Consider the following 23,446-nt stretch of genomic DNA (forward strand, 5'->3'; position numbering starts at 1 on the left):
TCGTTATTCGAAATATCACCGTATCTATGGAAACGATTACGATAATGGTGGTGGTGATTGTCCTCAAGCTGCCAGCTACTGAGAACATTTCCCCTCTCTCTCTCTCTCTCTCTCTCTCTCTCTCTCTCTCTCTCTCTCTCTCTCTCTCTCTCTCTCTCTTCTCTCTCTCTCTCTCTCTTTCTCTCTCTCTCTCTCTCTCTCTCTCTCTATCTATCTATCTATCTATATATATATATATATATATATACATATATATATGCCTACGTGTGTGTGAATATGTGTGTGTATAAAATACGTGTACATAGGTACAATTTTTTCTTTTCTTTTTTTCTTTCACTCGTTTCAATAAATGCACGACTGTGTTCAAGTTTAGTCTTCATCATTTTACGTTCTTAGAGAGCTTGAACTGGTAGACCCATCAGAATGTTAGACAATATTCTTAGCCATATTTCGCCCATCTTGCCGTTCTGAGTTCAAATTCCGCCATGGTCAACATTGTTTTTCGTCTTTTCGATGGGTTGTTAAAATATGTACCATTCTTGCTGTGGAGCTGGTATAATCAGCTTCCCCTTCTCGATCAGCAGACAGTGGTGTGAGACTAATGTGGTCTTAGCCTTATTCAGTTTAAATGTCTACCTGTTGGTCAGGGCTATCGATTGTCCAACAGCACGTCTGTACACATACACACACATGACCATCGTTGGCCTCCGAAATTCCCTCGCAAGGCATTTTGCTAGAATACCCTGTCACAAAGCCCCATGCAGTGCGTTCGAACTCGAGACCTGGTGGTTGCAGATCTAACTTCCTAACCACACTCCGTGTCTCTGGAATTTTTAGGATGTTTCACTCGCAATCGTTGGAACGTGTTTTCGATTCTCGGATCGGTTGGAGCATTGTTTTCTTGAGCAAAGCACACCACGTTTCGTGTTGTTTCGAGATCACTTGCATATCAAGTGTCTGGTGGCACATCGTGCCTCTGTACAGGCGGTGCTGATTTGATGGCGACAGTGAGCTAATAATGTGCCTCTAAAGAATCGGGCTCGGTGCACGTGGTTATTCCGATTTGGAATCCAGTATACTGGTCTTCATATAGGATTAATCAACCAATTCTTTGGAAATACGAAGCACGTTGTATAGATATGCTGAGTTGTCGTGTTTCCATGGCAAGAAACTATTTAGTAGATCTTCCTTAAGTACTGTGTATATGTGTGTATGTATATATTTGAATGAATATATGTGTGTGTATGTTTATGTGCGTATGCATATATATGTATGGGTGCAATATATATGTATATGTGTATGGGTATATACATATGTATATGCATGTGTGTGTATTTATATATATATGTATGTATATATGTGTGTATATATATATATATATATATAATGTAGTGTATGTATATATATATGTATATGTATGTATGTATATGCATGTGTGTATATATAATATATATACTCTTTTACTCTTTTACTTGTTTCAGTCTTTTGACTGCGGCCATGCTGGAGCACCGCCTTTAGTCGAGCAAATCGACCCCAGGACTTATTCTTTGGAAGCCTAGTACTTATTCTTTCGGTCTCTTTTGCCGAACCGCTAAGTTACGGGGACATAAACACACCAGCATCGGTTTTCAAGCGATGTTGGGGGGACAAACACAGACATACAAATACATACACACATACATATATATATACATATATACGACAGGCTTCTTTCAGTTTCCGTCTACCAAATCCACTCACAAGGCATTGGTCGGCCCGAGGCTATAGTAGAAGACACTTGCCCAAGATGCCACGCAGTGGGACTGAACCCGGGACCATGTGGTTGGTAAGCAAGCTACTTACCACACAGCCACTCCTACGCCTATATATAATATATATATATATATGTGTGTGTGTGTGTGTGTGTGTGTGCGTGTATTGATTCCAGTTGTTAACTTTGGTCCACTTCCTCCTTGTAAGGTGTTCTTTATTATGAGCCGTTTATTGTTTCCAGCTGTATTTCTATTGGAGCAACTTGGTAAAGCGACCTCTGTGTGTGTGTGTGTGTGTGTGTGTGTGTGTGTGTGTGTGTGTGTGTGTAGATTTAATAACGGTTTGGCTCTGCTCCACACTGCTTTGAGTTTCGTAGGTGTTGGACACGCCAGTCTCATATGTTCGGATAACCGCGTTTACGCGCGCGCGTGTGTGTGTGTGTGTGGTTTTTCACTGATGTGACTCGATCGAGCGCACATTGACATAGTGGTGATGTAGTGGCTGTATAATTCATAATATATACCGTATATAGCTTGCTAAACAGAGAGAGAGAGGGGGGAAGAGGGAGAGACATCGGAATCAATATACCGGGTTTCTATTAAAAGACAGATAACGACAAGGGAGGCGGGAGGGATATTGAGTATGTATATATATATGCATGTGCGTGTGTGTGTGTGTGTGTTTGCACTACGTTTCCTGCTAATGGCAAGTCGGCTATTTTGTGGGTAGCAAAATCACACGCAAGTGTAAATATGAACGTGTGTGAATACACGCACATACACACACACACACACACACAGATACACACCCACCCACGCATTTTGAGGGGTTTTGCACCAAATGCGTGGGAGTCAATGACGTTACCAGTTATTTCTCTCTCTCTCTCTCTCTCTCTCTCTCTCTCCGATATGTGGACACACATACACACTCACACGCATACACACACACACATGACACGGGAGTACATCGCAACCAATAGTGCAGTATAGGCTCGTGTGTGTGTGCGTGTGTGTGTGTCGGAGGAACATAGTATGCGTGCGTGCGTGCGCACGCGCCTGTGCAACGTTCCATGAATGCAATTCCGCCATCGATCCTTTAAAAAATCCTACACAACATTCCACCTCTTCTCCTCTCCTACCCCAGCTCCCCCTCCCCCCTTTTTTCTTCTTCATCCTTTATCGAGGCATCAGCTGATTCCTGCCATACAAACACAGTGGCTCTGTCTGTATGGCTGACTGTCTGCCGGGTGCATTGCCCGCCCGTCCCTCCTCCTCCTCCCCCTCCTCCATCCACCAATCTCTCCTCTCACTTCTTCCTCTCCTCTCCACCCTACCCCCTCCTCACTGTTCAGCTAGCTGCCTGTCATGCATGAGATGAATAATGTATGCTATTTTCACCACCGCCGCCATCGTCGTGACCATCGCCACCTCTCCTGTTAAGTCGACTGTGTCTTCTAAGTGAGAAAGTGTTATATATATATATGTGTATATATATATATATATATTTATATATATATATATATATATATATTTATATATATGTATGTGTGTGTGTATATATGTATGTGTGTGTGTATATATGTGTGTGTGTGTATATATATTGTACATACATGCGCAAATGTATATTGCTCCATACATTGCTATGTATTTGTGTGTGTATGTATATATATATATATATATATATATATATATATATGTTTAAAAGCGTGTATGTGCATGCTGATATGTGTTTGTGTGTGTTTATGCTTTTGTGTGCATAGGGCTATAAACGTGTGTGTGTGTATGTGTGCGCGTGTGTTGAAGTAATTAGGGTGCAAATCGCACTACTATCCCTCAGAAATAAAAGGGCTCTGCGTTCGTTTACTGAGTGCAGATTTTGTTGGAGGCATTCGAATTCTCGATCGCCTTTTCCATTCGTGCAATATACCGTCCCAGCCCACCCACACACGCTCACAAACAGATAGAGGCGTGTGTGTGTGTGTGTGTATGTGTGTCTGTGTGTGAAATTGATGTAAAGATAGGCAAGGAATGTGTGTTAGACAAGTTGTCGTTCCATATAGTTTTATGGTGAAATGGAATTAAAATGTCTTTAACGTATCGGACGTGATTCCTTCATCGGAAACAGAGGAAGCCGGGGAGAGGGAGGGAGAGAGAGAGAGAGTGATGGGTTTGATGAGAAACTAGAAAGAAGAAAGTGAAAACGAAATAAAATGAATTAATAAAAAACATAATACAGATGTAAAATGTTCAAAAAATATTAAAAGCCCCCCCCCCCCCTTCGTTTCAGCATTGTATGTCATATATTTGTGTCTTTGTATGTATGTGTTTGCTCATAATTATATATACACCTATGTGTAAATATTTGTGTGTGTGTGTGTGTGTGTGTGTATGCGTGTCATTGTGGGAATATGTATGAATATAGACATGCGGGTGTACCGTCGTGTGTGTGTATCTGAAATCATTCCCGCGCTGTCATATCTTTCTAACAGTCGCCATTGTAATGGCGACTTTCAGAAGATCTGGAACGCCATTATAGCGTGAACATTTGCTGGAAGAATGTTTTTTTCTTTCTTCTCTCCACAACTATGCGTAACGTACCGGCAGATCCATTACCTCGGGGTGGGAACTCAGATGATGGTAAAAGACTCAAATTTTCTGAGCTGCTGTTGCCGGGTGCTTTATGTTTATCGACCCCGGAGGAATGAAGGGTGACGTTTGACCTCAACGCTACTCGAACCAAGAACCGAAAAAGCAAGATGAAATACCCCAGGTTGTTTGCGTCAATATTCTCACCACCGCCATCTCGTGTGCATGTGTATGTAGATATACATGTATATACGTATATGTGGCTTGTGTTTGTGTGTGCATATATATGTGTGTGTGTGTGTGTGTGTGTGCGTGCGTGCGTGTACGGATGTGAGTACATGTGTGTCTATGTACGTATTTGTGTATGTGTATAGATGTGCATAGATATACGTAAATGTTTGTGTGTGTGTGTATATACTTGTGTGTGTGTGTGTGTATGCATGTGTATGCGTATATGAATTTGTGTGTGTGTATATTGATTTTGTAGGGGTGGGTGGTGTGGTATATATTATTCATCTGAAGCATGACATGCAGCTCGCAAAGCGGCGAGGAGGGTGTGAGGATGGAAATACTTGTGGTGGTGGTGGTGGTGGTGGAGGAGGTTGGGGAGGGGGTGCGAATGCACCCGGCAGACAGCCAGCCATACAGACAGAGAGCTATAGTGCGGCAATAATCAGCTGATGCCTGGCAAAGAATAAAAGGAAGAGGAGGGGGTGAGTAGGGTTTAAAAGGATCGATGGCGAAATTGCATTCATGGAACGCTGCACAGGCGGGTGCGCGCGCACACTTACACACGCACGCGCGCATGTACACTGCACTATTATATGTGGTGATATCTCCCCACCACCTCCCCAACCACCGCGTGTCGTATATTTGCGTGTAACTGTGTCTGTGTGTTCTACATAATTATATATACATTTATTACGTATTCCTTGCGTATGTAAATATATGTGTTTGTGCATATACTCAATTATATATATATATATATATATATATATATATATATATATACACACACACACATATATATACAAGCATATGAATATGTGTGTGTGTGCATATTTACGTATGTACGTGTCAGTGCTTGCTTGCATGCATGCGTGTGTGTGTGTGTGTGGAATGCGAGGAATATTTCTGCTGGCGCAGCGAAAATTAATAGGTTCTAGGGGTCGATTCGTTCGAATAAAAATCGATCGAGGATTTGCTCCAACATGGCCGCAGTCTAATGACTGAGACAAGTAGAAGATAAAAAGAAAGAACTATATCACGTGTGACACATACAGTGATGCCTCACTTTACGAGTTCCCGGGTTTACGATTTTATTTTTTCTTTATGATTTTTCGCTTTACGAGCATTCTCTTGGAATGATTTAACTCGTATATCCTTTTCTACCCTAGGCACAAGGCCCAGAATTTTGGAGGAGGTGGGGGACAGTCGATTAAATCGACTCTTAAAGGATCAAAGGCAAAGTCGACCTCGTCGGAATTTGAACTCAGAACATAGTGACAAACGAAATACCGCTAAGCGTTCCGCCCGGCGTGCTAACGTTTCTGCCAGCTCGACGCCAGGCATTAATGAATATCTACTTCTGCACAAGCCTTCCTAATTGGTTCATAGATGCATATGACCGAAAAGTGTCATTTGAGGCCGGCATGGCTGCTATTTTTCTTAGTTCTAAAGCTAACATATAGAAGTGTCCCTCACCGGCATATGCTTCCAAATACATATACATAAGACAGTAGCACATTATGGGGGAAGGAGATTTGACTGGGTTTTTTTATTCGAGTTTAACTGCCCTGCAGAGGCCCCCTCTGTTGGCTCAATTCACACACACACACACACACACACGCACACGCACACGCACACGCACACGCACACGCACACGCACACGCACACACACACACCGATTTTTCAGAAAGTTTGGTTGGAAAGCTTTTCCAGATTTCTGCTTTTTCCGAACCAAAGGTGGTATCAGGTACCAGGAAGCTTGTTTGGTTGTCGTGCGAGTTTGAAGTTCCCGTTCTTAAATCGAGTGGCTTCCAGTCGCGCCCATCCAATGGTATTATGTCTATGTAGGACGGTCATTTTCTCTCTACTAAGGGTTTGCTGTGAAAGTTTCAGTCGGCTCGTGGATCGGAGAAAGGGCATTTGTTGAATGTCACGCATATTGGTGCTCCGAATGTCTTACGCCCCACCCCGCTCGACTTCCTTAGAGATTTCGTCCCCCTCCATAAGATATTGCTTAACCTACGACTACCTAATAGAACAGCGATTCCTAAAATGGACAGTACTGCCTACCTTCTTGGGGCGATGGAAAGATCCAGAGCAGGGGTGAAGAAAAGCGGGGGCAATAATGGGGTGGCCAAAAGGGGGCGATGGACGTAAAAACTATAATGGGTGAATTAGGTTAGGTTTCATTTGTGAAACGCAGCTGTGTGGAATTTGCAGCAGAAAGTGGTCAATGTTTGTGGTGGTGTGTGTATATGGGGGTGGGTGTAGGATTGTGGCCCGGGTGCCAAGTGGGTGGTAGCCCCCAAAAGTTTAGGAATTGCTGTTGTAGAAGGATCCCGTACAGCGAGATCGAACCTGTGTTCCCATCTGTATGCGTGTGTGGTTGCTTGCCGTGTTGCTTAACAAGTGGACTGGTGTGAGTTTGTTGATGACTTAGCAGTTCGGTAAGGCAGAGAAATTTGCTGAGGACCGGGCTTTCATTAAGGACTGGGGTCAGTTCGACAGACCTCGCAATCATGTGCTGAATCATGGTCTCAGTCCAATGACTGCAGCAAGCAAAAGCAAGCGGCTGGCCGCCTGCAATCGCACATGCATATGCATGTGTGCGTGTATATATATATATATATGTATGTATATGTGTGTATTCTTATATATACGTATATGCATGCATGTATGTATATGTACGTATATACCTGTGTGTGTATGTATGTATAAGCATGTATATATTTATATATATATATATATATATATATATATATATATATATATATATATATATATATATATGTATGTATGTATGTATGTATGTATATGCCTGTGTGTGTTTTATGTATGTGTCTAGGTGTGTTTGTATGTATATATGTTATGTATGTAGATGCATGTGTGTATATTGTGTGCCTGTAATAATATAAACTATCTTTATTGCCACCCACGACTGCGGCAGCGCCATCTCCATCACTATCTCCGCCAGCACCTTCAACGTGAAGCTAGCACTAATTAACGAAACAATTAACACAAGACTTGATTTCGAATGTGTGTACATTCCATCCGGTTATCCAAGCGTGTAAGAACAACTATCTGCCACCAACTAGCCAAGATACCGTTGTGCATTGTTTGTGTGATTCGCCATTATCATCATCATTATTATTATTATTATTATTATTATTATTATCATCATCATCGTCACCACCCTCATCAGCAATAGAAGCGTTATTATTATATTATCGCTGATATTGTCATCATCAGCATTGTTATTATTATTATTATTATTATTATTATTATTATTATTATTATACTGCGTGATGTAAGAGCGAGAGGAGAGGTAGAGAAAAAGGGAGGAGGAGGCGAAGGGAGGTATTTTTTGGTTGTGGGGAGAGGAGATCGCAGTACAACGAGAAGGTAGGGAGGATGTGGGAGGAGGATGTGGGAACGCGGCGCAGGAAAGGGGTGGTGGGCATGGAGTAAATGAATGAAATATTATTCTGATTTATAATATTAATTCTATATTCCCCACACACTGCTATATCCACTCTCCCCTCATCTCCTCCTTACTCTCCATCACCACACACACACACACACACACACACACACACACTTCTATTTATACATCGTCCATACTATTTATAATTATTATAGTATCGGGGAATGAATGGGAATAGCGACTATCGTTTAACCATGTGACTTGTGCCTCTCTCTTTCTGTGTATGTACGAATGCATACACACACAAATCTGTAGATTTGTGTGTGTAAATGTATTTGAGTATATATGTATGTGTGCATGATTCTGTATATGGATGTGCGTTTGTATGCATACGTGTGTATATGTATATATATATATATATATATATATATATGCGTGTGCCTTTATATAGTTGTGTGTCTATATGTGCATGTTTGTATTTTTGTATGTACGTATGAATGTATATGGGCGTGTATATATATATGTGTGTGTGTGTATGAACATTTGTTTGTGTGTGCAGATAAACATTTGTGTGTGCGTATGTGTGCGTGTAGCTATATATATGTTCCTGTGTATACATGGTTATGTATTTGCACATGTATGAATAAGTGTGAGTGTGTGTACTGTGTATATATATATATATATATATATATATATATATATATATATGCATATATACACAGTCGGAGGGATATAAATATTCATATGGTTCTTTCTGGCTACAGTCACTGGTTTCCAACCATGGTCGCGAAGAATGAAGGTCGTCGCCCTCTGAGATAATAAATCTCGTTTACGTGTACTCAAACGAACAAATGGCAATATTCCATATCCCTCTTCCCCTCCCCAACTCACGAAAACAATTGGAGATTTCACCCCTTCCCCCCTTCTTTATTAACACGAAGACAAAAGAACGTTTACATCCGTATAATTCGTATTTCCTTCCCATGATGCTGGGCAAATTTCAAAACGTGTCCCAGTTCCCTCTTGGCATTTTGCTTCTGTGGGGTCTGGCCCTATACCAAGAAACTCTGGTAATGGAGAAGTACTGTTAGAATGGTTCGGAACCTGGGGTGTGTTTTGAATGTGGTACTTGCTTCCCTGCCACATGATTCCTGATTCAGTCCTACTCCATGCGCCTTGAGTGTCTTTTATAGCCCCGGACCGACCAAGGTCTTGTTAGTAGGTATGGTATATGGACACCAAAGGAAGCCTCTCTCGCGCGCGCCCGTGTATATATATATATATATATATATATATATATGTATATATATATATATATACGGGGTAGTATTGAAAAGTCCCTGGCCTTTGTGTGGGAGGGTCACTTAATTATGATTTTATTCAAGGTATTCCTCCTACCCCACAGTCACACACTTATTACAGTGGCCCTTCAGCTTTTCTAAGCTCTGTAAAAGAACTCGGAATGTTGGACCTCCAACCAGCACTTTCATGATACCCTTAAAGTCAGGCACTTTTGAGCACCCCTTCGTATATGTATGCATGTATATGTATATATATATATATTTGTGTGTGTGTGTGTGTGTTTCTCTCTAACTATGTATCCATCTACGAACACTGTTGCTTCCTCTTCCGGGATAAAGGTGTACGGAAGGCATAGACTGGATCTCTGTCGGTGTCAACACTGAGTATTCAACTTACTCGTTCAATTGAATTACCTGTTCATTGAGGTATAAGATGTATGTAAGTGGTTGAGCATCCCGTAGACATGTTTTCGCGATCAGAATTACTGTGACAGAGTGCATGACAAATAAAGCTGGTCCTTTTCCTAATATTGTGGCCACAGTACATTCGTCTCTCTTCAGCAGGTTTTCCTCGTACCTAGTTTCGCTCCAAAAGATTTTGGCCGGCCCACTTGTTGACTCAACTTGGAAACGTCTTGGCCGTTCGACTATCACAAAACACACGCACACACCCTATAATGTAAAAAAAGCTGTACATTTGCCAAGTCGGGAGGTTGACGTCCTCGTAACAAGCGATGTACATCTCTGTTTAGAATAGGAAAAGTAAAAAAAGTAGTGTTTATAATGTAGTGCATGTGTATGTGTCTGGTATTCAATTTGTTATGCAGGCGGGTGATGCTATTAAACGGTCATTAGCTGGTTCCCAGACAAGCTGAGAGTGTTGGTATAATCTCCGTCTAATGTATCAAGCGGCGATTGCCGGCAAAATCGATTACAGGCTTCGGTACGACCTGAAACGTTTTAGTCGAACAAATCGAACTCGGGGCTTATTCTTTAAGAAGTTTGTTAGTTATTTTTTATCGGCTACTTTAGATGAAGCGTTAAGTTACAGGGACATAAACAAACCAACGTAAGTCAAGCAGTGGTTGGGTCAACGCATACACAATCGCACACACACCGGGTGTAAAGTGGCATCAGGGGACGAACACACACAAATATATATATGTATAAATATATGTATACACACACAAATATATATATGTATAAATATATGTATACACACACACACACGTGTGTGTGTGCGTGTGCTCGTGTATACCGTCCTCCAAATCCCCCGACAAGGCCTTTGCCGATCCGCGGCTGAAGCAGAATCCATTTCCACCAAGGTGTGATATTCAATTGCGGAAATCTACGTGATTGATGTCACATCTCAGATGCGATGCAGAATATACATGTTTTAAATACGCAACTTCCAAAAACATTTCTGCCACATGTAGTAAAAGAAGGCGCTACATTCAAATGCATTTCACTCTTTTTTTATTTCCACTCACCAAACAAACTGTAAAATCTTGCGGGCAGTCACAGCGATCTCGGATAGAACTAAATCAACGAATATCCTAATATTTATTCGGACAACGAACCGATCCAACTAATGCTGCATAAACGTTGTGTAAACACGAATGGATGACAGTTTTTTTTGGTAACAGGTTCTAGTTATGCTTTTTTATTTTATTTGATACGTTTATTTAGAGTTAATTTATTTCTCGCTGCTTATTTTTTATTATTACTATTTTTTGTTTTTTCGTTATTGAAATATATTAATCTTGTTTTCGTTTTGTTAACGGAGGTCGTTGACGTTTTCATGACGTACTGCTTTTGCGCTTATTTACAAGTATATTAGATACGTACACAGATGTAAGCCTGTATGTGCGCATATATATGTATGTGTGTGTGTGTGTGTGTGTGTGTATATGTGTATGACCGTGTTTGTGGGTTTATGACCATGTCTCTGTGTGTGTATATGTTGTATATGTGTGAGTGTCCGTCCGTCCTTCAATAGATGCAAAAAGTAGGCCTTTACATGTTTTGGTGTGATAAATGCCTCTTCCCCCTTCTGCTCCCCCCCACGTCTCTTTTTAATTACGCATATACCTAAAATATATAATTATCAATATCTTTTTCTTTTTCTTTTTCTTCCACAGGTGCCTGGAAATTTGTCAAACGGAGAGGGGGTGGTGGATAAAAAAGCACGAAAACAACCTCCTCCGATTTATGTGATCTACACACCGCTGGGCCAAAATATGTAAGTAATACTAATAATAATTATTTTTTATAATTTTGGCTGAAGGCCAGCAATTTTGAGTGGAGGTGGGGTGGGGGTTGGAGGTGCTAGTTCAACTTGTATTTTGTTTCATCGACGTCCGAAACGATGAAAGGTAAAGTCCACCTCGGCGAAGTTTGAACTTAGAACGTAAAACCTGAAGAAGTAGCGTTAAGCATTTTGCCATCGATTCTGTCAGCTTGCCTAATAATAATAATAATAATAATAATTAATAATAATCCTTTCTACTGAGGGAACAGCGCCTTGAAATTTTGGTGGAGTGGGACTAGTCGATTACATCGACCCCCCGCCTCCAGTACTCAACTGGTACTTATTTGATTGACCCCGAAAGGAGGAAAGGCAAAGTCGACTACGGCGGATTTTGAACTCGGAACGTACAGGGATGAAATACCGTTTAGTATTGCATGGATCCCAGTGTTTTATGGGTACTCAATTGATCAGGGATGCGCATATCATCACCACTAAGGGACATGCCCAACTGGTTATGGTCAGACAACTGACAAGCAAATCTGTGGTATTGAGCAGAATATTCGCTGTAGCCCATCTTTTTATACCAAGACAAAACAATGTACATACTCTTTTACTCTTTTACTTGTTCAGTCATTTGACTGCGGCCATGCTGGAGCACCACCTTTTAGTCGAGCAAATGGACTCCAGGACTTATTCTTTGGAAGCCTAGTACTTATTCTTTCGGTCTCTTTTGCCAAACCGCTAAGTTACGGGGACGCAAACACACCACCATCGGTTGTCAAACGATGCTGGGGGGACAAACACACACACACACACACACACACACACACACACACACACACACACACACACACACACACACACACACACATATGCATATATACGACGGACTTCTTTCAGTTTCCGTCTACCAAATCCACTCACAAGGCTTTGGTCGGCCCGGGGCTATAGTAGAAGACACTTGCCCAAGGTGCCACGCTGTGGGAATGAACCCGGAACCATGTGGTTGGCAAGCAAGCTACTTACCACACAGCCACTCTTGCGCCTATATGATAACACTTCCAATTAGTTAAGATCAGAAGCCATGAGAGCCACTGCCTGATACTGCATCATGGCATTTATTATTATTATAGACAAAATGATAATAATAATCCTTTCTACTATAGGCATAAGGCCTCAATTTGAGGCAAACCAACATCAAAAAACACTGGCTTCAATTTGTTCAACTAAAACATCGCAGTCCAATGACTAAAACAAGTAAGAGATAAATGAATTAAATTAATCAAAGCAATTTGGTTATCATTTCTAGCAAGTGTAGTAACCACATAGAGATCCCATCATTTACTCATTATTATACTGCGTTTGTTTGTTAGTTTGTTTGTGTGTGTATGTTGTTTAACCCCAGGCCAGTCCTGTGTGAGTAAACCAATGGCTAAAGATACAAACTACATCATCTACCATCACTTACTTCCGTTACTGAGAGCCACAGTATATCTTGGACTACATTATCCAAAGTCGTTTCCAAAAGAGACTTCAGAGTGCGATTTGCGAAATATTTGGCTGCTATTTCTAGTGGGTTGAACCACCTCCAATAGACTCCCTTGCTGCACATGTTATCACATTGCTCTATATTGTGCAGTTGCATTTACTGTTGATGCACTTTTACAGCTGCTTGTTTTGCTGGTGCACATTGCACTTTTAGTGGTGCATTTTCTGTCACTCGTTCCGTATAGTTTTGTTGTTTTTGTTGTATTATAACTGATTTGTTTCTTGTTATTGTTGTTGCTGATCTAGTGTGTGTGTGTGCATGCACACACAGTCGCACATATACGCACAAAATATGTGTGTATATGCAAATACCTGCACATCTCTCCTTCATTCTGTATGTGTATATATATACACACGTGCATGTGTGTATATATTACATATTTATACGTGCATGCTTCAATGTGGTGTGTGTGTGTATATATATATATATATATACACACACATGTACGCACAAAATATGTGTGTATATGCAAATACCTGCACATCTCTCTTTCATTCTGTGTGTATATATATATATATATATATATATATATATATATACATATATATATATATATATATATACACACGCACATGCATGTGTATATATTAAATATTTATACATGCATGCTTCAATGTTGTGTGTGTGTGTATACACATACACACACATATATATACACACACATGCATGTGTATATATATTACATATTTATACATGCATGCTTCAATGTGGTGTGTGTGTATATATATATACATATATGAATATATATATATATATGTGTATATATATATATATATATATACATATATATATACACACACATATACATACACACACACACACACACACACACACACACATTTGATTGTGTATCTATGTATATTTATTGTTTTGTTGCAAAAAAAAATGCTGTTGAGTTCTACTCTATTGTTATTATTATTGTTATTGTTATTATGGTTGTTGTTGTTGTTGTTGCTGACGTCTTTTCTGCTGGTGACGTCTTCGCTATCTTTATAGTTGTTGTTGGTGTTGTTGTTTATATTTGCAGGTATTGATGTTTCTCCTTATTTTTTGTTTAGCTGTTATTATTATTATTATTATTATTATTGTTATTGCTACCCCACCCCAGCCCACTTGCCCCCTTCTCTCCACAACTTTCTTCTAATGACATTTAATTAACCAGCTTAGCGTTTAATTAAAAGAACTCAGTAAGGTAAAAAAAAAAAAGACCTAAAAAGAAAAGAAAAAACCTGTATGGGCTGGTGGTAGTGGTGGTGGTGGTGGTAAGGTGAGACATTGTTAGGGTTGTAGTAGCAGTGATAAAGATATTTCTATTGGTGGTCATATTTGATCTAACCTAATGGGTTCTCGACTAGGGGGTCCATTTGGTTCCTGGGGGGGTTCATGTAAGATTTTTGGGGTTCCGTACCACAAAATAGTAAATTGAGGGGTCCACAATAGTATTTTAAGGTCCCCTGAAAAACTTTTGCTTTAGATATGTGTATTGCTATGTATTGGAAGAAACAGGCTTCTTTCTCTAACATTTTACACACACACACACACACACACACACATATATATATATATGTGTATATATATATACGACGGGCTTCTTTCAGTTTCCATCGACAAAATTCACTCAGAAGACTTTGGTCGGCCCAAGGCTATAGTAGAAGACACTTACCCAAGGTGCCAAGCAGTGGGACTGAAGCCGGAATTATGTGGTTTAGAAGCCATGTTATATATGAGAGAGAGAGAGGGAAGGAGAGATAGTATATATATATATATATAGTAAAAAATATACACAAATTTATTGAGAATTCTTCCGAACGGCTGCGCGAAAATACGTCTCGTTCTTAGAGAAAGTAACCAAAAGTGTCGAGATATTTCTACCACACCAAATGACTTACCAGAGAGAGAGAGAGAGAGAGGGTGTGTGGGTGTGTGTCGGTGGTGGCGGGGTGCATATGTGTGTTGGTGTCAATCGATTTTTAAACAGACAAAACCGCAAGATATGAAAAGACAGACATGTTCAAACCTACCTATATTAGTCCCAATATTTCAAACTTTATCATCATGGCGCCTAAACCTGCCCACCACACCAAGCGTCACCGCCGCCGTTGCTCCGCTTGTTTGTTTTCTTTTTCTTTTTATCTTTTCTTTTTGGCTTCTTCTATTCTTGGTCGGTGAACCGTTAAGAATATCTTGAGGTAACAGTACCTTCTTTTTGTCAGAGGTCTACCGTTACAGTCACGTGACGTATGAAAAGATCGCCGTGGTTCACCAAGTTGTAACACTAGCAAAGGCATCCTTTTGTCATACGAGCCCTGTGTCAACGAAACAGCCATAACACAATCTCTCTCTCTCTCACACACACACACACACACACACACACACACACACACACACACACACACAACACATACGTACTTGCACAACACATACATATACGGTGCATACGACATATACATACATATCTATGCGCACCACTTGACAAATTCATAATACAACACACACACATATAAACACGCATCGTCACTCATATACAAAGCAACAGATATACTCACAGACACATCGTATACTTTATTCAAATATACATTCAAACCGTAAATACAAACATAATACAACACATATATACACATGCACCGCACGACACTTGCAGAATACACACGCACACAGATTCAACAGACATTTACGCATCTATAATGAAGCGGCAGCTTCTTTATGTCGAATGAATAAAACAAAATAAAAACAAGCTCAAAAGATAACTTTTGGAGATCTAAGAAAAGAAAATTAAAAGAAAAAACTTTAAAACGTGTTTGAAATTCATTAAACGGAATAAAATTATTCTATGTCCTGAAAGCGGTATGCTGACAAGATCTTTAAGCACGGAGGAAGAAGATGAGGTGCATGGCGGCATTTTCTTCGGCTTTTTACGTTCGAATTCAAATCTAGCTGAGGTAAAACTAAGTATTTCATCCCTTCGGGATCGATGGAATAAAATTCGTAGGGTCAACTTTCTCCCTGCTAAATCGCTGGTTTTGATGCCTGTCGCGGACCGACATTTCGTTCAGTGGGGGATGTGATCTCGCTAGCTTATATGTGACGGAAATCTGGTAACCGGCCTTATGTCTTCAGGGCTTAAGGAAAAAGAAGAAATATCTTGGAGTGATTTTGAGTTGTATTTTAGGCATCCAAGTTAACCTAGATCGAGCAGCTAGTACCCCTTATTACAACACTGACAACGTGGTATGATCCAGAAACCTCTCCTCTCTTAATCCTTCGCCTTGGTCATATTACTCGTTTCTGTGTCTCTCTGACGGCTCATACTTCCTGATTTACAAGGCTGAATCGCATGGGACGATTGCGGGATGATTGTCATCTTCATTCGTATCATTGTCATCGCCCTCATCATCGTTGTTGCCTGCCTCCGGCTGTTCATCTTTTATAAGTGAGAGTTTGGTAACTCTTCTGGGTGATCCCTCCACGGCCCTCATCCTATGAAAACCCTCGATGTATTCGCAGTCTCCAGTCGCTATTCTGTTCTTGTAAAACCGTAGAATCTGCTCAGCCCAAAGCAAAAATGGGCAAAATGGTCTCTGACTAAGCTCAAGATTCCTCAAAATTTACCGTTCTTCAGCATTTGCTACTAGGGTCCAGCACAAATAATAAATGTAAGGGTGCATCGACACCCCTATCTTTACTTGTATCTTCTGTATATTATCGCTGTGCCTCATATATATATATATATATATATATATATATATATATAGGCGTGGAGTTGTGATGATCTGCTGGACGCTGATTGCTCCGAACTTTGTTAGTTATGTTTGCTGTGATTTTTTCAAATTTTTGAAATGTGTGTCTGTGTGCGTGTATATATGTACGCAAAAAAAAAAAAATCTTATATATGTTTCGACCAAAGATTGGTCCAGGCTATGTCTTAACTTAGTAGCACCACCTGATATACTTATCTAAATCCTTTTGAAGTCAAATTTTGCGGTATCATGGTCCATTAGAGTAGGGAGTTCTTGTTGAGTGAGTTGTATCCAGGTATCGTTGCTTTATCTGGTATTCATTAATGAAATTTGTCCAGATTCTGTTTAAATGTGATGAGATCCTTTTCCTCTTTGATCCGTTTCGGGACAATGTTAAATAGGACAGGGCCTGTTGAGAAAAAAAAAGTTGTGTTGCAGCATATTGATGGGTTGTGATATGTGTATATATATATATATAATGTATATATGTGTATATATAATGTATATTGAAGTACATACAAACACACATATACACACACATACACACGTGTGTGTGTGTGTGTGTGTGTGTGTGCTCGCAAACTCATATGCACACAGCGGTCGTTGTTACACGGCGTGACGTGCAACGACATCAGACGTTCTGCCGTTCCCTTAGAGGGATTATTTTTTCTCTACTTTCAACAGTTTCCCGTGTTTTGTGTGCTAAATAGCTGCAATGAGAATCTTTAGATAAGACAACCTATGTTAGTTCGTCTTGGCTCCTGACCCCTACTGAGTCTCTATTTAAGAGTCTACGGGTGTGTTAGTTCACACACACACGCCACATTCGCATACTAATATGTATACAACGTATCTATCTGTCTGTGTGTCTGTCCCTATCTCAATCTGTTTATCTGTATCTATCTATCTACCTATCTATCTATCTATCTATCTATCTATCTATCTATCCATCTATCCATCCATCCATCCATCTATCTATCTATCTATCTATCTATCTATCTATCTATCTATCTATCTATCTATCTATCTATCTATCTATCTCTTCTCACGGACGTGCTGTCACATCGGCTGCGAAGGTAAACGTTTATTTGACCTTTTACTGTCCACATTTTGTTGGAATTTTTTAATAATTTTGTTGCGAAGCACCTAGGCTTCATTTGTGTGTATTTTCAAGGGCAGGAATTGACCCCCAGGGGCAGTTTCGGCCCTAGCAAAATACAAAAATTTCCTTCTTGACATTTGAAAAATGTCGAGAAACATAATTTTGGAACGCTTGTCTTGTTCTTTTGACAAGCATTTCCCGAGGCTTCAGATGCCAGAAGAGAAAAAAGAACAGAATAGCGCGTGCGCATGCAGTGACAGGAACGCAGTTGCTATAAACGTCACAAAGACTGTGAGTACAGCTACTAACAGCCCTCTCACCACCACCACCACCACCACCAACACCACCAACACCAACAACAAAAACAAAACTGTAACCAAGGTTACAAAACCATGCGTGAAAACCGTCACAAATGTCTCTGACGTAAGCACCACTGCTGCTGACGCCATCATCACCACCAACGACAACAACAACAACAACAACAACAGCAACAACGACAACAACAACAACAACAGCAACAACAAGGAAGTAAAGTTATCGGCCGTCAGCAATGACACCATCACCTGTTCAACAAACTCTGCTGCCACTACCACCACCTTTGAACCAGGCAGTACATACACCAACATAAACAAAAATATCCAGAAGAACATGTCCGCCAGCACAACAAAAACAAATTTCGCAAATGCTCTAAAGGAAAAAAGAACAACAGTGACATTCACACAAAAACAAATAAAAGACACAAAATCCCTTCTTACGAAAGAAGGAGATGATGTCAGAATTAACATCCCAAAAGATATTATAGAAATGAAAAACAAAAAGTGCATCATTTATAAACTGGTAAACACAAAAACCAGACGTGTAGAAAATGTTAGCACAGATAAAATTGAAGTTTGTCTTAGAAAAATTTGGCCTTATCAGAATCATGTCACCTGGGGAAGGAAATTCGGAACGGTGCAAGTAAGGTTTCTGGATGAAAATTTAGCTAAACAATTTTCGACACTCTCTCTCCGCACAGATGACTTGGTAATGATACCGAGTTATCTAGGACAGAGAGTGACCAAAGTTATGATAAAAAATGTGCCATCGGAGGTGGACACCCAATGGCTGATATCGGCCGTGTGCCTGGAAATGGAGGAGGCAAATATTTTGGAGATTACGGTCGGAGAGGAAAAGAACTGGGGAGGGAAAAATCTGGAAATCCTTCTCCACATCACGGAGGAGGCTTCACAGAAAATTCCTCCAAACATTAGATTGGCAGAGGACCACAAGCTGTATGTGGTGGTAGAGGGCAGGCGACCTCGCTGTTACCTATGCAACAGCGAAGCACATCTGAAAAAGGACTGCCCTCTGGCCGCTAAACAAAAACAACAACAACAACAACAACAACAACAACAACAACAGAAGCAACTACCAAATACCCCCAACAGAAAAACCTTACTACCAACACCACCAGCAACGCAAAAAACAACAACAGAAATATCAGCAATAACCACAACAGAAAAGACAACAGAAACTGCAAAAACAGAAGAAAAAAAAGAAAATTCCAAGACTGCCTCTCCCTCCCCCATATCACATACACCACACATAAATAACAAGGAGCCAACATCAATAAAAACAGCAACACAAACATTCACAGAAACACACACAGACGCACAAAATTTGCCGTTACCTCTTTCTGACTCCTCAGATCTCCCATCATCCGATGAAGAGAGTGGGGAGGAGTGGAAAATAGCTACGAAAGGAAAGAGGAAGCGCAGTAAGAAGAAAACAAAACAAAATGCAAACACAAACAAAGCAGGGAGATTCACATCTCCCGAAAATACTACTAACACCAATAGTAATATAAAAAAAACAATGCTAACAGCAATAGACAGTACAAACACAGAGTTGATGAATTACATCAACTCTAAAACAAACATCACAAATAACTATATCAAAACCAACAACCACCCACGTACAACACCGCCAAAACACATTAAAATTATTCATGTAACACCAGCATTACACAACACAATAAAATCCCTCTACCCCAACTCGGTAGGGGGATTCCAGAAATATTTGTGCAAGAAATTGTACAATAGCCTCCTTGGTGAAAAATCCAAGGAGGAAACAAAACTTTCTAACGGCAAGTAACACTCTGTTCTTTTGTTTTGTGCTTTAAAGCACACGTATAAATAGAATCATGGTGAAGATTGGTTGTGTGAATGTGCGTGGCTTAGGGTCCCCTTGGAAACAAGGGTACCTCTTAAATGACATCAAGTCACACAATTTGGATATCATAGCCATTAGTGAGACCAGACTCCATGAACCGCGGGCCCTAAAGTCCATGTTTGGCGGACAGTTTAACATTTATTTTTCTCCCTGTCTGACGAGGATGGGCGGTAGTGGGACGGCGGTTCTTTTTCGCAAGAGTCTGGATCTCCAAGTAAAGACGATATTTACGGACCCGGAGGGTAGACTGGTTGTCCTAGATGTGGACGGCAGCGATGGAGGCGCTTTTCGGTTGCTGGCAGTTTATGTGCCTCCTTTAACAGGTCGGTCAGACTTCTTTCGACGTCTAGAAGTATTCCTGGGAACGTCTCGTCCCTTACTTTTAGTGGGGGATTGGAATGCTACCTTGGACACGCATCTAGACTACGTGGGGAGAGACAAAAGTAGAAGGGGATGCAAAGGCCTCATAGACCTGCTCAGACGCTTCCAGTTGTCTGACAGGTACCGACTCGACCACCCAAATGTGCCAACGTGGACTTGGAGCAACCGCATTGGGTCGTCGAGATCGTATCTAGATAGGATAGTGTGTAGGACAAGAGATAGAGATAGTTTAGGATGTCCACAGTTCCACATAGTCAGCTACACGGATCACAAACTTGTGACGTGTACGCTAGACTTAGATAAGGCACATAGGCAGGGTCCCGGTTACTGGAAACTAAACGCGTCTTTCCCGTCGAGACAGGTTTTCAGAGACCGGATTAGCACGTTAGTAAAGAGGGCTTTGACGGGAGCCATCGTCAACAACAAATGGTGGTTTGCCCTCAAGAGAGCAGTGAGGGCGGAAGCAATAAGGTATAGCAGGGCACTAGCTGTAGAGAGGAACAGAGAAGAGGGGGAGCTAGTGATAAAGTTAGAAGAGGCATTGCGAAGTGGCATCGCATCCGACGTTTTAGCGGCGAGGTTGGCCCTCGACCAACACTTCAATGCTAAACACGAAGGGTGTGCTGTCAGGGCAAGGATGCGTGCTCTGAGGAATGAAGGTGTTGGAGCCGCACGAGAGGCCCGGGTGGCGGAGGCGCAGCGGGGTAACAGAGCCACCATCCGGTCTCTGGTAGACGAACAGGGGCGCGAATTGCTCGAGCCGAGCAAGATGTGCGAGGCGTTTCAGCGGCATTTTGCCCGACTGTTCGGGAGGAGTGGCGAGCGAGAAGGCAGGGTGGACTTTAGTGCCTACCTGCACAGCTTGCCACGACTCTCGGCAAGAGAGGCGGAGTGCTGCGAAGGGGTCATCACGGCGGAGGAGGTGAGGGACGCGATGGCGGGTTGCTCGACGGACAAATCTCCGGGTTTGGATGGTCTGCCCTACGAGCTTTACAACTGTATGCCAGACTTGTTTGGAGAAGTCTTGGCGGTCGTGTACTGCAACTGGCAGCAGAACGGGAGCATTCCCGGTTTTGTGAGCCGAGGAGCGGTAACGCTGCTGAAGAAAGATCCAAACAAGGGGGACGCCATAGATAACTTTAGGCCCATCACTCTGCTCAATGCAGACATGAAAATTTTGGCCAAGGTGTTAGCCAAGCGGTTGGCGTTTGTCATCGAGAAACTGGTCGGCACGGAGCAGACGTGCGCCGTGCCGGGCCGGAGCATCCATGACAACCTCCATCTGATGCGCTACATCATAGAGAGGGTAGTTAAGGAACCTGGCATGGGTGGGGCCCTGATCAATTTGGATCAATCGAAAGCTTTCGATAGGGTAGACCATCGATACTTGGAGGCCGTCCTCGAAGCGGCCGGCTTCGGTCCCGTTTTCCGCGGCTGGATGGCTGCCTTGTACACAGGCATCCGTTCGGTTGTTCGCGTCAATGGACGTCTATCGGGACCCTTCGACATTGCACGTTCGGTTCGTCAGGGATGCCCCCTGTCGCCGCTCCTGTACGTATTGACTCTCGAGCCACTACTGCGGAAGCTGGCGACGCTGAGGGGCATCCCGCGAGAACTGGGGTGCGGGACGAGTGTGTCGGCATACGCGGACGACGTCACCGTCATAGCGTCTAGCCACGAGCACATCGAGCTTGTCGGCGAGACGCTGAAAGACTACGAAGCGGTGACGGGAGCGAAAATCAACCGGGATAAGTCGGTGGGTTTGCTGCTCGGCACCTGGAGAAGCAAGCCCATACCGTCCGGCAGCGCCTCAGTAGTGGGACGCTGGACGGACGGTCCGGTCAAGTTGCTCGGAGTCTGGTTCGGTCCGGACCTGCAAACGGAGAAGAACTGGGACGAGATAACGAGTAGGGTGGCCACTCTCTGCCGGCAATGGTCCGAGAGGAAGCTGTCCCTAAAAGGTCGGGCGGAGGTGGCGAACGCGTACATCGCGTCCGTCATCGAATACCGCCTGACCGTCGTGCCTTGTCCCGATCGCGCCATCACCGAAATGGAGCGCATCCTCTTCCGCTTTTTGTGGAAAGGAAGCGTTCCGATGGTGAGGCGATCCGTTTGTTGCCAACACCCGCTGAAAGGAGGGCTGGGCATGCCGTGGTTGATGATGCGCAGACATGCGCTGAGACTGCGACATCTCCGGCTCTACGTGGACGACGGTGAGCAGGTGTGGTCGCCGTTTGTGCGACACGCTTTCCCGCAGCTCGTCTCCATGACCGAGCTGCAGTCGTGGATCAAAAAGAGGCCGAGGAATGGCGAATGGCACCGTGAGTGTCGCGTTGCTCTGCAACAACTTTGCCGTCCCGGGTCGACCTTGAGCGGCTGCATCACAACGAAGTCATTCTATAGGGGATTAGTGGAGGGCAGGTACGACGACGATCTCGGGGCGAACCTGGGCGTCGACGAGGAATACCTGACCCGCCTGTTCAGGACGACTTTCGGGCCGGGACCTATGGACAACTTCCAGAGATCCCTGGCCTGGCAGTGTTACCGAGAGGCGCTACCCGTTCGGGATAAGCTCTATAGACACGGCTCGCGAAATGTGGGGCCGACCTGCCCGAGATGCGGTCAGAGCGATGAAACCGTTCTGCACGCACTCGTGCGGTGTCCAACCATTTCGGGGCTGTGGGCTTATGTCGAACGACTGCTGTCGCGTGTGGGACGAGTCGGTTTATCAACCGAGTCTATCGTCAATATCGTCACGCCTCCTTCCTTTAAACGGGAAGGAAGAGCTGTATTTATCGTACTTGTGGCTATGGCCAAAGAATGCATCTGGTGGACGCGTCTGAAAGGATTAGAGACAAATACTTTCCTCTCTGGTCAATCTCTCATCAACTTTTTCAAGTATCACTTGAAAAGGAAGGTGAGAGT

At 42.4% G+C, this 23,446-nt stretch overlaps 1 long non-coding RNA gene across 5 annotated transcripts in view; it reads left to right on the forward strand.

Annotated features, from left to right (window-relative positions):
• LOC128250703 (uncharacterized) overlaps window positions 1–23,446 on the forward strand; it is a 283,292-nt gene that overhangs the window by 179,096 nt on the left and 80,750 nt on the right. For all 5 annotated transcript variants that reach the window (XR_016238404.1, XR_016238402.1, XR_016238401.1 and 2 more), the window contains exon 4: window positions 11,432–11,532. This is a non-coding gene — a long non-coding RNA (uncharacterized LOC128250703). The remainder of the gene's footprint in view (window positions 1–11,431; window positions 11,533–23,446) is intronic.

This window comes from Octopus bimaculoides, chromosome 25 (assembly GCF_046866305.1).
Source record: "Octopus bimaculoides isolate indiv1 chromosome 25, ASM4686630v1, whole genome shotgun sequence".
Lineage (NCBI taxonomy): Eukaryota > Metazoa > Mollusca > Cephalopoda > Octopoda > Octopodidae > Octopus > Octopus bimaculoides.